We start from the raw sequence: 17,780 nt of genomic DNA, 5'->3' as shown, positions 1-17,780 counted from the left end.
CATCGGCAGAGGTGAAAGTGTCAAAGCTGTAAACTTTGAAGAAGGTATGAGCAGAAGACCACATGGCAACCTTACAGAGTTGCTCTACAGAGACACCATGGTGAGCCATACAAGAGGCCCCCTAAGACCTAGTTGAATAAGCACTCACCGAGGTCAGGAGCAGTTTCTTTGTTTGGAAGCTGGCCAGCTACACTTGTGCAAGTCATAAAGGACAAAGAATCTGACTCTGAAAGTCCTTGGTCCAATCAACATAAGTGCAAAGAGCCCAGAAGACATCAAATATAAGCAGAAAATGACCAGAGTCCATAGTATCCAAACCAAAACAAAAAGGAACCACGAATTCCTGATTAATATGGAAACATACCACTTTTGGAAGATAGTCCAGAAGTGTACGGATGACAGTGCGGTTGGAGTGTAACACAAGGAAAGGTTCCTATGGGCTGAAGCAATAGCCAGTATGAACACCAGGTTCCACATTTAGCAATGCAGATCGATAGAATCCAATGGTTCAAAGGGAGATTGTTGTAGCATCCTCAACACCAAGGTCAGGTCCCACAGTACCACCGGGGGAACAAATGATGGTTAAAGTTGTAGGACCCCTTGCAAGAAGGTTTGAATAGCAGGAAAACAAGCATTCTTACATTGAAATAAGACCTAGAATGCCGACACCTGTTCCTTCAGGGAAGCAAGGCGAAAGCCCAAATCCAAACTCTCCTCCAAGATAATCCTGTAAAGACAAAAAGAAGAGTACCCACCATGGGCAGAACATTACCTAAAATGTAAGCTATACATAATAGATCTTCGCAGAGGAAGATTTGAGTGCAGATCATGGTCTGGATAACCAAATAAGAGAAGCCTTTGGACTTTAGGATCGAGGTTTCAATAGCCGCCTCATCAAAGCTACTTGGTTAAGTTCAGGATGAAGACATGGGCCTTGGGAAAGAAGTTCTGACCAGGGAGGGAGGTGCTACAGGGATGTAATGGACAGACTGTGAAAGTCTGCGTACCAGGTACTCTGATCAGTCCAGTGTGATGAGAATGGTGGAGACTACCTCCAGTTTTAACTTGTGGACCCGCAGAGGGAGAGAAATAAGAGTAAAGTGGTACATTAGTAGAAATCCCACAACAAAAGTAATCCACCGATCGGAGGATGCTACTTACTTCATGGCTCCATACCTTCTTGAATCACCCTGATGCCATCGCAATGCCTTGTTGTACCCTCACCCTCTTGCGCTGAAGTAAAGGCATTGCCTAACAAAAATGCACTGTGGACCGCTTCAAGTTACAGGACATTGGATGGTTTGGTAGGCAAGCCTGGTGATCACTTGCCTTGACCACCGCAGACAGCTCCCCAGCTGCGAAGGCTGGTGTCTGTGGTTAGAACCCAATAGTGGATTTGGAACAGACAACCCTTGTCAAGGTGAGACGACTGGAGCCACCATAGGAGAGTGTCAGACTTCTGTGGACAAAACGAGCATCTAGGATTTTGAGATGTAAGGAATAAGGATTCCACCACTGTAGAGATACTAGTTGCAGCGGCCGGGAATGGAATTGTGCATATTCCACCATGTCAAAAGGTGGAGACCAGATTTCCCAGAACTTGCGTATAGAAATGTAGAGACTTTGCTGGTGGAGAAAATGTTTGTTGAAGGTCAGCTTGTCCCTGGAGAGCAAAATCCTCTGAAATTTGGAATCCAGGAGAGCACCCAGATAAAGTGTTTCCAGAGATGGAGCCAGGCTGGACTTGCACCAATTGATCAGCCATATGTGTGACTGCAACAAGTCTAGGGTGATACGCAGGCACTCTTCAAGAGACTGAGTTAACAGAAGATTGTTGCTGAGGTATCTGAATTCTGCCGTAACTAAACAAAAGGTCGGCAGTCATCATGGCCATGACCTTCATGAATACCCGAGGAGCCACAGAAAGTCCATAAGGGCAAGGCCCGAAATTGGAAGTGGTCCTTCAGGACAGCAAAATGGAGAAACCACTGATTATCCTCCTGGATAGGTATATGTAAGTAGGCATCCTGAATGTCCAAGGAAGCCATGTTATCGCCGCGGCTACATGGTCTGCATGACGGAGCGATGAGACTCCATTCTGAATCTGGGAACCCTAAGAAACAGGTTGAGTCTGGGCTGGTTTTGGGGTGAGATACATTTTTATAAAAGCCCATCCCCCTCTGGGGAACAGGAACTGTGACTATAATATTGGAGGTTAAGAGAGTACTGATGGAGGGCCAGAGGGCAGCCACTGTCATCATTGCCTGGTAACCTGGTGGAAAAGAACTGAACTGGAAATAATTTCCAACAGGTCAAAGAGTATCTTCAGGACATTATGCCCATTACCCAGGCATCCAAAGTTGTTTCCAGCCAGATGTCAGTGAAGCACAGGAGACAGCAGTCCACCCTGTCATGCCACAGGCTTAACAGCTTGTTTAAAAACTTGGTGGTGGACTAAGCTGGCCTGACTGCTTCTGGACTTGGGACTTTTGATGTTAGATCCCTGAATTGTGCTAACCTCTCATCTTCTCCTGATGTAGAAAGGAGCAAAAGGAGAATCCCTGGGACTTCGGAGCTGCCGAGAGTAGGAAGGCAGATTTGGATGCTGCTACCATGGTGACAATCTTATCTAGCTCGGGGACCAAAGAGAACCTCACCAGAGAAGGGCAGACCTCCAGAGCCTTTTTGGACTGTCTGCTCTCCAGGAGTGAAGCCAAAGTGCCCATCTAGCTGCCACAGAGCAAGCAGACACCTTTGAGAATAGGATTCCTTGCCCAAGTAAGAATGCGCCTTTCCACTATGGAGAGGTGGTCTGACCAATGAGCCCCTGAGCAGAACCCTTCCTCTAGAAAATCAGTCTAGCAGCCCAAGGCTTTGAAAAGAGGCCAAAGCAAGAGCAGCATTTAAGGCATCCCAGGCCGGTTCCGAGAGATCCAGGATACCAGTTGAGATCCACCAGAAGCAGTTAATGAGGGCGAGGCTGTCTGGAAAGCTACTAGCGGAGATGCCAACTCCACCAAGGCAAGCAACAGTGAGGTTGTCCAAGCAGGTTCCTGTGGGGTCACCACATCCGAGAGACTGACTAGTGTTCTGCGTAGGCACAAGATGAGTCACAAAAGCCAGAATTATTCTGTGCCAAATATGAAATGTTTTCTTTACAGGCTTTACAAGTATAAGCATGGAGCACCCCTCTCCTGGGATACCTTTGCAGAGATACCCTTGGAGGACATTTAGCTATAAATGAAAAAAAATAAGAAAAACAGACACAGTATACAAACTAAGTAATGTTTGTGTAGGGGGGGCAAGAGCACTGACCAGAGAGACTATAGAAAAGAATAAGAGATCTAGTGGAACTAAATTACTGTAATTCCCAAGTACAATGTAGAGACTACAAATAAAAAAGTATATACAAATTTGACAAATACCAACACCTAACCTGACTAAATTATGCAGGCAGAACTGTATTATAATAGACTCTAAACTAACAATAACGAATGACTAGCAGACAGCATTATCAAACAAGTATAGATAACAAGCTCAAGTACATGCCGTTGCCCTGGTTTATATCTTAAACTCATTAAATTAAACATCCCAGACAAAATTGCCACCCCACTGAAGTTTTCATTCAAATCCATCCCATGGAAGACCCAAAACAGGCTCCCTGGGTCAAAATTATGCCCAGAATACACTAATGGGAGGTCCAACTGAGACCTCAACCTCTAGTATGTCTTCTGGGATCCATTGTTAACACTCTGAAGTTTGTCTAAATCTCTCCAGTGGAAGGCCTAGAACAGGCACTCTGGAGTACACTGGGCAGAACTTTGACCCAAAGGGAGGTCCGAAGTGGACCCAAACACCCTTAAAATCTAGAAAGGATCCAACTGGACCACATCATGTTGGTTTCATCCCAATTGGAGCAGGCGTGACCAAATGCATAACCAGACAGACCAACAAACAAAGCAACCAATTCATTTTATATACAAGCTAAAATAATAATTGCAACCTGATATCTAATAAGAAAACTAAACTGTGAAGCTAGACTGATGAAACTAGCAGAGACACAGAAAATGAAAAACAGAAAATGCACAATATTGCCAACAACCAGCACCAATAGGTGAGGAAGAGGATTAGAAAACCTGCACCACAAGAGCATGGGGTAGCTTACCACTGACAGCCCTGATTCAGAGAGGATTAAAAAAAGTTAACAGGGGCTGCAGCACAGCCCTGCACAAAACATGCCCTCTTCCTGAAGGCAACAAGAAAAACTGGGTTCAGGTGAGATAGGGAGAAGGAGCCTGTGCTTCATGCAATTAGTTAACTCCTTGGTGCTCAGACTCCTGCAGTTCCAAGTATATTGACAGTCCCAGTGTTCACCATTGGTGTTTTTGTCACCTCGAAAAAAAAAAGTAATCAAAAGATAAGTACCATAACTCTTATTTTGTTCTTCAGGGTCCATGAACTACCTTGGACATGTCCTAAATCCAGTCCCTTAAGGGTATGGATGCTCCTGAGCCAACAGGAGGATCCGCCGCCCAAAGGAAGCATCCTGAGAAGCAAAAGTATCAAAATGCATAGAATTTGATAAAAGGTATGGACAGAAGACCTAGTGGCTGCCTTGCACAGCTGTTCATCCGAGGTGCCATGTCTAACTGCCCAGGAAGATCAGTCTACATATAAAAACTTGACAAAGTCATATGCAGCCACCGAGCCAGAGTCTGCTTGTTAGCTGGCCAACCCCGCTTGTGAAAGCCATACAATACAAAAAGTGCATCAGATTTCCTGAGGGAGTTAGTGCAATCCACGTAGATAAAAAGAGCTTGAACCACATCCAATGAATTTTCACCAGCAGAAAGGCCTGAAGACTTCAAAGCCGGTACAACTATTTCTTCATTGATATGAAAATGGGATGCCACTTTTGGAAGTTAGTCAGTCCACATACGAAGGACAGATCTATCCTGGTGGAAAATCAAATATGGCGGCCGACACGTGAGTGCCACCAAATCAGACTCTGCAAGCTGAGGAGATAGCGAGAAGAAAGTGTCTTTTCTGTCAACCATTTGAAGTCACCATATTCAAAGGGGAGAGCCTGTAGTGTCTGAGAACCAAAGACAAATCCCACGGTGCCACTGAAAGAACAAAAAGGTGGTTGCAGATGGAATACACCCTGCAAAAATGTTCTAACATCCGGTAAGGGGGCGATTCTATGCTGAAACCAAACTGACAGCGCAGAAACCTGTACTCTCAATATGGCCAGACGGAAACCAAGCTCTAATCCAACCTGGAGAAAAGCCAGAACTCAAGAGACCCTAAAAATCTTAGGTTCAATTTTTTTTATGGGAACCCCATAGAGAAGATGTAGATGCGGCCAGAGGAAGGCTTTCTTGCCGCAAGCATTATATGAATCACTGACTGCTTTTAAGATGGAAGACTCAAGAGCCAAGCCATCAAAGACAGACAATGTAGGTCCGGATGTAGGCAAGGACCCTGCACTAACAGAGACACTGCTCACATTTCCTCTATGGCTGGATCTATGGAGAGGCACATCAGGTCGGTGAACCAATGGCGCCTGGGCCAAGCCGGAGCCATTAGAATCACCCTGCCGCCCTCTTGCTTGAATTTTCTGAGAACTGTTGGTAGCAGAGAGATTTGCGGAAACAGGTAAGCTAACCTGAAATCCCACCCCACTGCCAGTGCATCCACGAAGGTGGCTGAGGGGTCTCTTGTCCTGGACCCGTACTTGGGGACTTAGTAATGTTGCTGTGAGGCCATGAGATCCACATCTGGCAGTCCCCACCTGTTCACTAGGAGCTGGAAGACATGCCCATTCACCGGCATGTATGTCCTGATGACTCAGGAAGTCTGCTTCTCAGTTGTGGACTCCTGGAATGATTATTGCAGAGATTGCCAGAAGATGACATTCTGCCCATGTCAGAATGTTTGCCACTTCCCACATGGCTATTAGACTTTACGTGCCTCCCTGATGGTTGAGGTAGGTTACCGCAGTCACATTGTACTAGATCTGAACAGGCCTGCCCTGAAGGAGGTCTACTGGTAGAACCAGCGCCCTGAAAACTGTCCAGAGTTCCAAGATATTTGTGGGCAGGTGACTTTCCTGAGACCTCCACCTTCCCTTGAAAGTACGACCACTTTTCACCGCTCTCCATCCTCGAAGACTTGCATCCGTGGTGAAGAGTACCCACCTTGGAATCCACAGAGGGCGACCCAAATGAGAAAACTGACGCCACCAGGCCAGGGAGAACTGAACCTCTTGGGAGAGAAGGATCGTCTGAGACTTTATCCACTGATACTGACCATTCCAACAGGACAATCAATAGCTGCAAGGTGCTGGAGTGGAACTGGGGGTATTCCACCATATTGAAGGCGGAAACCATGGACCCCAGGACCTGCATTGCTGAGTGGACTGACACGGATTGTGGAGCAATTGTGCACCTGCAAATATAGAGCTGAAATCTTTTCTACTGGTAAAAAGATCCTCTGCATCCGAGAATCATCCCGGATGCATAATTCGCTGAGTTAGAAAAAGTGACAACTTTTTCCAATTGACAATCCACCCATGCTCTTTTAGGCAGGCCACTGTTACTTGGACAACCTTCTGATATTGCCTCAACCTCTGGGTTTTGCTTCATCTCCAGCTATGGTAGTATTCTGATCCGTTGTCGTCTGAAATGAGCAGTCATGACTGCCATTATATTGGTAAAAACCCGGAGGAGCTGTGGACAGGACAAAGGGTGGAGCCTGAAACTGGTAATGTTGCTGACGAACAGCAAACCGTAGAAACCTTTGATTGGCTAGTGCTACATGCACATGCAGGTATGTGTCCTGTATGTCCAGGGAAACCTTAAAATCCCCAGGTTCCATTATCAGCACAATTGACCGTAGGGTTTCCATACAGAATTTGGCTACATAAATCAATCTGTTGAGATGCTTTAGGATTCAGGATAGGGTGATGATTCCCATTTGCTTTCTGAATCAAAACATATTTGAGTAATATCCATATCCCTGTTGAGACAAGGGAACAGGAATAATCACCCCTGAATTCAGCAGAGTCCTGGAGGGCCAGGGCCTTGACAGAGTTTGATGGGGGATTTGTGCACAAAAACTTGCAAAGAGGCTGTTGCCGAAAGGTGATTGTGAGAGACCACTTCTTTGACCCAGGCATCTGTTTGATTCCAGGTGTTGGAAAACTGAAGAAGTCGGCCTCCCATCTGGAGGTCCCCCAGGGGGAGGTGTGCCACATCAGGCTGAGTGTTTGTCATCCAGCTTGATGTCTGACAGACCAATACTTCCTCCCTTGTTGTGGCTTGGTAGTTGTGCGATAATTCAACTGCCTGAAAAAGACTGTCCCTTAACCTTCACTGAGGGAGAAAGGACCGAAAAGGAAAAAGGTCTCTTATAAGTGGCTGTAGATGGTAAGACAGCAGATTTTGCAGCTGCCACTGTGACCACTATGTTATCCAATTTTGGAGCAAACAGTGTTTTACAAGGAAAAGGAAGGGATTCCAGAGCTTTCTTGTAACCCACATCCGCCTTCCAGGATCTTAACCAGAGGGCTCTACGTGCAACAATTGAAGTTGACAATGCCATGAGAGATAAGATAATTGTGCATTCGTAGCATCTGGCATAGTATCTTCTAATACCGCCATCCACTCCTCCATGGCCTTGGCTACCCCTATAACCGGCTGAGAAATTGCCCCAGATAAAGAAAACACCGATTTCAAACAGGTTTCTAATCTCTCATCAGAAGCATCCTTAAGAAAGTCTGCAGATGAAATGGGCAACATGGAACTCTTAATTAAATGAGTCACGTGAGCATCCACTGTAGGAGGAACTTCACATTACTCACATTCACTTGCAGAAAAAGAACATAAAGAGGATAACTTCTTTGTAGCATGGAACAGTCTATCCGGACTATTCCATGCCTCAGCCATAAGCTCTGAAAGCTGTTCAGACTGAGGAAACATCCTTAACCACCTTCTGTCGTCTAAAGAGCGGAGCTTTAGACCTAAGAGGTGCCTTATCATCCTCTAAATTTAATATGGATCTAACCGCCCTAACCAAAGAGGGAACGTCCACACAGGTATGATGATCCTCCTCCTCAGATACAGACTCCAAGGAGGAACCAGGTGCAACATCCGAATCATTGGATGATGCATCAGAGTCTAAAGGCTGGGTAGAATGATGTGATTACCTGTTCTGGCCATGAACTTTAGTGGTCATCAGTCTGCCTGTCTAGATTCTAGAGAGGCAGACTGTTGAACCTTACCCTGTGAAGAATGAGCATAGGCATTACAGCAGGATGAAATCATAAGTGGTACACTCATAGCAGGTTGCAACTGCTGTGGAAATCACACAGTAGGAGGCAATATAGGCACCACAAAGTGGTCTGCTAAATGCAACACAATCTGTGACAATGAGGACACCCACGGTGGCTCTTGCTCAGGAGCTGGTACACTGGATTGGTGTGATGGAACTTGACAAAACACAAACCATCCTACATGAAGATGTGACAGGCCTGCCTAACAGGATTTACATGACACCTACACTGGGGCCTCAGCCTCATGTTTACCTTTAGCCTTAGACATATAAGATGAAAAAGTACAAAGTAATGCTAATGCCACTTTTTTTAATTTCACCCCAGCATCTTTATGGTGCATACACACGGTCAGATTTTTCCTTCAGATATGAACGATAATGATTTAAAAATCGTTCAGCCGTTCATATCTGAAGGAAAATCGATGGACGATCAACGATGCGCGTTCCCGTTTGTCAGATAACGATATCTGACATCTGATGTGTTTGCAGTCAGACTTGGACGATTCCATTCATTTTAATGCAGTCAAAAATCGTTCATCTGACAAATCTGACCGTGTGCAAGCTCCATTAGAGGGATGAGGAGAAAAAAAAGTGATAGAAATAACTGACAGTTTGAAACAGGCAGTATACACACACACACACACACACACACACACACACACGTGCTAGCACAAAGTCACATACAATGCAGATACAACTTTTATTTGCAACTGGGCTCTGAATCAAGTACTCAAAACCCTAACAGTGTTGATTGGTAGGACATAGAGAGCGTTATATACCTGGTCCACGGGAGGAGAGGCATACAGGGAGATTCCAAACCACTTTCACAGAGCACTGAAAAGTGGTCTGAGTCATACAGGAGGTGGGCGGAGCAACCCAAATGCGCAAAACCTCCATAGCCCGGCATCGGGCCGAAGGACTGCCGGGGTGAGAGTGTACCTCCTATATGCTGCACAACCAACCTTGAATGCTGACCTCCCAGCAACAGAATACGTCTGAAGCCTGACCCTGGCGCCAGGCAATATGACCCGGTTGATCTAGTTTGGGAGCGGACAGAATCGGGCCCTCACTGCAGCAGCTTCCAACATCTCCCCGCTGGAAGTAAGGACTGCCTTACTCCTAGACTTCCGTGACCTCCAGTCCAGGCCGTGACATCGCAGCTAGCAAACTCCGCCGCGACCCTGCCAAAAATCACCAGACCACACAGGTGAGTGGTGTTGCGGTGCCGACGGGGGTAGAAGAAGTCGCTGAACCGGTATCTCACAGGACACTCTGCTGCTAACTTAAAAAAAAAAAAACACAGAACCAAAAAACTTGGGACTGCCTAAGCAGTCTTCCCTATTCTAAAAAGGTGTCTCCAAAATGCTATTCTTCACCACATGTGCAAATAGGCAAATTGAAAGATATTGACACACCTTAAGTACCTCAAATAGCTTTATTAGGGTTAATCAGGGGCATGTACATTGATCCCCAATGTTAGTGCATCTTTTCGGGGATGTCAGGCTGATTTCACCAATTCTGACAGCACTGTGGCTATTTTGCATTCACTGGGTTGCGTTTTTTGCGTGTTTTGGAATTCAGTATGGTGAATCGCGGGTTTCTGCAGCTAAAATATGCGATGTAGGCGCAAAGTCCGGCATGCGGAAAAATATTGCGGATGCAAAACTAATTGAATACGGCCCTATATTGCACAAAAGACTCGGCATCAAATAAGAAAACATGTACTGCAGCATCACTTACTGTAAAGTGCCCATTTTATATTAAATATTGCACAGACTAGGTAGATATACAGTCAGGTCCATAAATATTGGGACACTGACAGAATTTTCAGATTTTGGCCTCTATTCACCACCACAATGGTTTTGAAATGAAACAAACAAGATGTGCTTTAACTGCAGACTTTCAGATTTAATTTGAGGGTAATTACATCCAAATCAGGTGAACGGTGTAGGAATTACAACGGTTTCTATATGTGCCTCACAATTTTTAAGGGGCCAAAAGTAATGGGACTATCAACTCAAAAGCTATTTCATGGACAGGTGTGGGCTATTCCTTCGTTATTTCATTATCAATTAAGCAGCTAAAAGGTCTGGAGTTGATTCTAGGTGTGACATTTGCATTTGGAATCAGTTGCTGTCAACTCTCAATATGAGATCCAAAGAGCTGTCACTATCAGTGAAGCAAGCCATCATTGGGTTTGTTTTGATTTTTCAGCCTATCAGAGAGATAGCAAAAACATTAGGTGTGGCCAAATCAACTGTTTGGAACATTCTTAAAAAGAAAGACCGCACCGGAGAGCTCAGCAACACCAAAAGACCCAGAAGACCACGGAAAACAACTGTGGTGGATGATAGAAGAATTATTCCCTGGTGAAGAGAAACCCCTTCACAACAGTTGGCCAAATCAAGAACACTCTCCAGGAGGTAGATGTATATGTGTCAAAGTCAACAATCAAGAGAAGACTTCACAAGAGTGAATATAGAGGGCTCACCACAAGATGCAAACCATTGGTGAGCCACATAAACAGGAAGACCAGATTAGAGTTTGCCAAACAACATCTAAAAAAGCCATTACAGTTCTGGAACACCATCCTATTGACAGATGAGAGAAAGATCAACTTGTACCAGAGTGATGGGAAGAGAAGAGAAGGAAAGGAAATGCTCATGATCCAAAACATAACACCTCATCAGTGAAGCATGGTGGTGGTAGTGTCATGGCGTGGGCATGTATGGCTGCCAATATAACTGGTTCCCTTGTATTTATTGATGTTGTGACTGCTGACAAAATCAGCAGAATGAATTCTGAAGTGTTTCAGGCAATATTATATGCTCATATTCAGTCAAATGCTTCAGAACTCATTGGACAGCGCTTCACAGTGCAGATGGACAATGAGCCGAAGCATACTGCAAAAGCAACCAAACAGTTTAAGGCTAAAACTTTTAATGTTATGCAATGGCCAAGTCAATCCCCTGACCTGAATCCGATTGAGCATGCATTTCACTCGATGAAGACAAAACTGAAGAGAAAATGCCCCAAGAACAAGCAGGACCTGAAGACATTTGCAAGTAGAGGCCTGGCAGAGCATCACCAGGGATGAAACCCAGCGTCTGGTGATGTCTATGCGTTCCAGACTTCAGGCTGTAATTGCCTGCAAAGGATTTGCAACAAATTATTAAAAAGTGGAAGTTAGATTTAGGATTGTTTAGTTTGTCCCATTACTTTTGGCCCCTTAAAAAGTGGGAGGCACATATAGAAACCGTTGTAATTCCTACACCGTTCACCTGATTAGAATGTAATTACCCTCAAATTAAATCGGAAAGTCTGCAGTTAAATCACATCTTGTTTGTTTCATTTCAAAGCCATTGTGGTGGTGAATAGAAGACAAAATATGAAAATTCTGTCAATGTCCCAATATTTATGGACCTGACTGTATGTACGTATATATATATATATATATATATATATATATATATATATATATATATATATCAAACTTGCCGACAATCAGCTCCAGCCTTCCGGGAGGGAGCGGTTTGTGGGCTAACAGCGGGGCCGGCCATTGGGGGCGGAGCCAGGGCCGGTCAGGTTGTTTCTCATTGGGGGTGGAGCCGGGAGCGCACAATCGCGTCATCGTGGCTCCGCCCCCTCTTCACAATGCCGTTATTTTCGGTGTTGTGAAGCAGGGGGCGGGGCCACGATGACGAGATTCAGCACGAATCGCGTCACCACCCCCCCCCGCTGTGGGGGTTTCTAGTTGTTTCAGGGGGAGGTAGGGAGGGACAGAGACTTCCGGGAGGCTTGCCTGCCTTTCCGGTGGGCCGGGAGCGGCACCCGAAAATCGTGAGGCTCCCGGCCAAATCGGGAGGGTAGGCAAGCCTGATAGAGAATATGAATAATTATATATTATATATATATATATATATATATATATATATATATATATATATATATATATATATACACATATATATATATACACACACACACATATACACACACGTTTGCAAATTAATAAAATGTTTTCTACTGTGCAGTACACGTGCTGCAGTCCCTGCAATATCAATGTTTTAAATTATTGCACAGAAAACCCAGCATCATGTGGGAAGTATATTGCAGGATAGAAAAAAGAAATATGGCAATAGAAATGTGTATCTCCCTGATTATTATTGCACAATGTCTATGAACATAATATAGAAAACATGTGCTGCACAATCAAATCAGTATAGTTGGTGCAGCAATATAAATACAAAAATGAACGGACAATAGGGCGAAATGTAATAGGGTGAGAGTTTCGAAAATGTTTCTAAACTCGCCCGATGCAAGAGTCCGAAACATGCAAACTCGCATGTTTTTAGACAAAAAAAAACAAAAAAACCAAACACGATTGAAACCCTCATCCAGATGTTTTCCCATTTTGAAGACAAAACTCGAGTTTACTGCTAAACTCTCCCCCTATTACATTTAGCCCATTGTGTGTGTATAAAGAGATGGGCCTGGAACTAGAAACACCGCTGTTTTTTTCCTGTTTCTATAATACAGTGGACGGAAGGTGAGAGAACAGCTGGTTAGTCCAGAGAGAAAAAGAGTAGGGAGTTTCTGCTGTCAGGGTAAACACCCTTTTGTAATAATACATTGCAGGGTGATGTCAGTGGGTGCCCCAATGAGAGAACCCCGATATAGAGTACCTCCTAAGAGATGTTTATTTTTATTCCTTCTGAGTTCCCCTCTGTGACTGGACACTGGGAATCATGTGTGCACCACGAGTACCCGGAAGTGGTGTAGTACGACTTATGTTTCGCCGCTAGTGCTAGATAATAGAAAAGACTGAATTTAAAAGGGGTCCAGCATTTATGTGGATAAGGCAGTCTAGCATGTGCGATCCCCGCCGTACTCACAGCGGGAGTTCCTGCATGCCAGTCCGCCTTACCCACAATGTAGAGGTACACTTTGTACTCTTTCCTGCACTCTCATCGGTGCCGACCTGCAGGAGTCAGAAACAGCTTTACCGAAAGCAGATGCAACTAGCTAAACTGAATTAGGGGGATGTACTCATTTCTCCACTGCACCCATACTAGGAGAAATGAAAGCAGATGCTGGACCCCTTTAAATTCAGTCTCTCTGTTATCCAGCACTAGCTGTGAATCTTCTCTCACCATTACTGCCACTTTACATTGAGAGCACTCATTGGTCATTGGATGCCAGAGGCTGATGGTTAAAAGCAGAATCTTTTGTAGTTGTGCAGCCCTTTTATGACTCTTGACCTCTACTCGCTGGCATATATTGAATCTGTAAATGCTTTAACAGTTATACTGACATATGGAAGAATATTCTGTATAAACGCTGTTTAAACATTGCGTGTGCAGAGACTCTCCCTGTCTTCACAAGATATTAGATGTATCCAACAGGATAATAAATTCACTCAATATTCAGATGATGCATTACTATATTATTTTTGATATGGGATACTATATTATTTTTGATATGGGATACTATATTATTTTTGATATGGGATACTATATTATTTTTGATATGGGATACTATACATGGGTAATAATCATAGCATTGCTCATCTGATGCCTAGTATAAAATGCGCACAGAATACCTGGCGATTTTAGCCAGGATCAAATGCATAAAATGTGCAAGATGTAAATCATTAATTTTCAGAAACTCACAACTATCAATACTGGATGTATACAGCTATAAACAACAGAATCTATATGCCTATGGGAGAATACTGTACATCAAAGTAAATCAGAAGAAATATAAGAACATTACTAAACGCTGATACAAAGTGATTACAGATAGTGACATCAGGCACATAAAACTGGAATTGTCACTGAACATGAATAGATCCTCTCGATTGGCCAGAATATATGCCAATCTTCTTTTGGGACACCCTGATAGAATCTAGCCAAGAGAAAGCTTTCATATACCTGTCATTTTACTCTTTGAGCATGCTGATTGGCTACACTCCAGCAAAGATACTAAATCACTGCCACCTACATGCTGTATCTGAACAAGCCCATAGGCGGGACGAAACGTACGTCATACTACACCACTTCCGGGTACTCGTGGTGCGCACGAGTCCCAGTGTCCAGGCACAGAGGGGAATTCAGGAGGACCAAGAACAAACATCACTCTTCTTAGGAGGTACACTATATAGGCGTTCTCTCATCAGCGGAGCGCACTGACATCACCCTGCAATATATTACAACAGGGTGTTTGACTCTGGGTTTACCCTGACAGCAGAAACTCCCTACTCCTTTCTCTCTGGACTAACCAGCTGTTCTCTCACCTTCCGTCCACTGTATTGTACAAATGGAAAGGAAGTAAAAACAGCTGGGATTGTAGTTCTAGGCCTATCTTTTTATATATACACACACACACACACACACACACACACACACAATTTGTCAGTTAATTTTTGCTGCACAAACTATACTGATTTGATTTATGCAGCACATGTTTCTAAATTATGTTCATAGGCATTGTACAATAATTATCTGGGAGATACACACTACAGTACATATGGTAACTGCACTGCTGTCGCGCTGTAAGTGCAATACATGCTTTCTATTTAATGCCATATTTCTGTTTATGGAGTACATGTTTTTCTATCTTGCAATATACTTCCCACATGATGCCGGGTTTTCTGTGCAATATTTAAAAACTGTTGAAAAACTGTTGATATTGCAGGGACTGTGCAGTACATGTTTATTATTTTGCAAACATGTTTTGTATATGCCGCCTGGTCTTCTGTGCAATATTTAATATAAAATGGCCACTTTATGGTACAGTAAATGATGCTGCAGTGAATGCGCAGTACAGGTTCTCTTATGTGATGCAGAGTCTTTTGTGCAATATAAATCGGTTATTTATGCTGCAGTAATTAGGCAATATACTATATGCTTTCTGTCTGTGCAGTACACTGTTTTTCTTTGCACAAATGCTCTAAATAATTTGTATAAATTACCTTAAGAATAAAAGTTTAAGAATTTTTTTCTTTTCCCCCTCCCCCCTCTTTTACTGTTTTATAAAAGGTATACATAGGGCAATTAGATGATACTCTTCTACGACTAGAATAATCCTTAAATACACACTTTAATTGGTGCCTAATACTCATTAGACACACGCTATCTGTATTTATCAGTACAGACATGAGTATATAGATTTAAAATATTTTCAGCTGAGGCACAAATACTTAAGCCAATTATTCCGTTTTCTTCTTTTTGATTATAAATATCAATTAGGGAGGATAAAAATGTAATGCGTCCATCCTAGTAGGGAGAACGCTATTGTGGATTTAATATAATTTTTATTTACATTTTTATTAAAAAGATATGTATATATTTTAACAAGAAAGAGTGCCCCCAAAGAGCTTTCTCATCTTGTTCTACTCTTGCAGAACAACACCCTTGTTAAATTTTCTTACACACAAGCACCGTGTAGCAAGAATATTAGAGTGATTTCACACTAAAGCAAGACAAACAAAAAAGCTCATTCAAGCAATTTATGCAATGCTGTACTTACAATTTATGTCATTAATATTAGTCCCTGGCCCTTTGGAGCATACAGTCTAAAATGCATAACACAAGCATTCACAGTCCATAGCAAACATACATAATATATATATATCCATGTATACCAGGAAGATATTATCACACCTCTACAGGTCTAGAACCAGAGTCTAGCCTAAGATGATTAATAATAAACGACATTTTTAATAGGGATGTGCAGGCTCGGTTCTACTCGGTTCAGTTCGTTTTTTTTTACCGAATCTTATTGGCTATCCAAAACTTGTGACAGCTGAAACCCAATAAGATTCGGGAAAAAAATCCGAACGGAGCAGAGTAGAACCGAGCCTGCACATCCCTAATTTTTAATTACCTGTCTTGGGTCTACTACTCCTGCTGTCCTATCAGTATTATATGCTTTGAAGCAAAGATGGTCTCACAAAAGTTCAGAGATGCAATTTGCTTGGCTGATGGCTTCACAATTTCAAACATGGAGAAGGCCAACCTTCAAAAAAAAATAAAAAAAAAATTAGAGGCGTGATATGTTACTGATATACAGTACATGCATATTTCTTCTTACAATTATTTTTTTATATTGTATTATCAATAAACAGTGCTGTACAGAGAACACAAACAGTCCCTGCCCCATATGATCTTACAGTATAAATTCACCAAGATACAAAAACTTAGAAACACACAAATTCATGGTGTTGCATAAATATCTCCTTGCACATGTCCAGGTTGGCAGGGTGATTTTGCACAAAGACGACAAGCGTCATTTTCACAAGTCCATTCTGATATTTTATGCAACACTCTACAGACTGAGAATATATGTAATTCATAATAGTCTCTGCCCCTTTTGAGCTTACAGACTAAATTTTCTAACACACAAGCACCCACATACTGTTATTCATGAATCTCTCATTTCACCTTTACCTGTTGACAGGGTGATTTTGCACATCAAAAAGACAAATGTAAATCACAAAAGCCAATTCCAACACCAATTTATGCAGAGCTGTACATAGAATATATGTCATTCATATTAGTCCCTGTCCCATTGGAGCTTACAGTCAAATGCCTAACACAAGCATTCACACACAATCAGGAAGAAGGGGGGGTTGGGTTTATTCATAATTGACATTTTTTTTGTTTTAAATAATTAGTTATGGTAGACTTACCTTGATAACTCTTTCTTCAAGGCCCATAGGGTCCACAGGGCTACCAAGGGGGTAATGTGGTTGGAGAGATCCAGGCACCAAACAGTTACAGCTTTGAACTCCCAGGATGCAGAGTCCTCCTCCATATATACCCCACCCCTAGCCACAGGCCTTCAGTTGTGTAACCTAGCCTTAAGGCAGGAGAAAGAAAATCTAATTGTACACCAGAAACTCACAAAATGAGGGAATCCATGACCAAAAGAAAAATAACCCAATTAAGCCAGGTGCATCTGGGTGGGTGCCCTGTGGACCCCCAAAAAAAGTTATCAAAAAAAGGTAAGTCTACCATGACTAATTTTCTTCTTCAAGATCCATAGAGATCTACAGGGATACCATGGGGAGGTCCTAAAGCAGTTCCCCTAGGGTGGAGGGGGGGGGGGGATTTACACTCCTGAGCAGAAAGAACTTCTTGCCATCCAAAGGAAGCATGCTGAGAGGCAAATCTATCAAAGGCATAAAGCCTAAGAAAAGTGTGGACAGAAGACCGCCTTGCATAATTGTTCAGCAGAGGCACCACGACTAAATGCCCACGATGGCCATACAGACCAAGCAGAATGTGCTGTCACCATATTTGGGACAGGGAGATCAGCTTGTGTGTACACCTGAGAGATAGTCAAACGTAACCATCGAGCCAGGGTCTGCTTGTTAGCTGGCCATCCTCGTCTGTGAAAGCCATATAATACAAAAGAGAGCATCTGATTTTCTAACAGTTTGT

The 17,780-nt window shown here is 43.2% G+C and overlaps 1 long non-coding RNA gene across 2 annotated transcripts in view; it reads right to left on the bottom strand.

Annotated features, from left to right (window-relative positions):
• The window catches only part of LOC148539625 (uncharacterized), a 63,113-nt gene that overhangs the window by 7,169 nt on the left and 38,164 nt on the right, over positions 1–17,780 (bottom strand). For both annotated transcript variants that reach the window (XR_015870097.1, XR_015870094.1), the window contains exon 2: positions 16,222–16,353. This is a non-coding gene — a long non-coding RNA (uncharacterized LOC148539625). The remainder of the gene's footprint in view (positions 1–16,221; positions 16,354–17,780) is intronic.

This window comes from Taudactylus pleione, unplaced genomic scaffold (assembly GCF_031769625.1).
Source record: "Taudactylus pleione unplaced genomic scaffold, aTauple2 ptg000025l, whole genome shotgun sequence".
In the NCBI taxonomy this organism is placed as follows: domain Eukaryota; kingdom Metazoa; phylum Chordata; class Amphibia; order Anura; family Myobatrachidae; genus Taudactylus; species Taudactylus pleione.
This window is presented reverse-complemented; position numbering and strand designations above follow the sequence as displayed.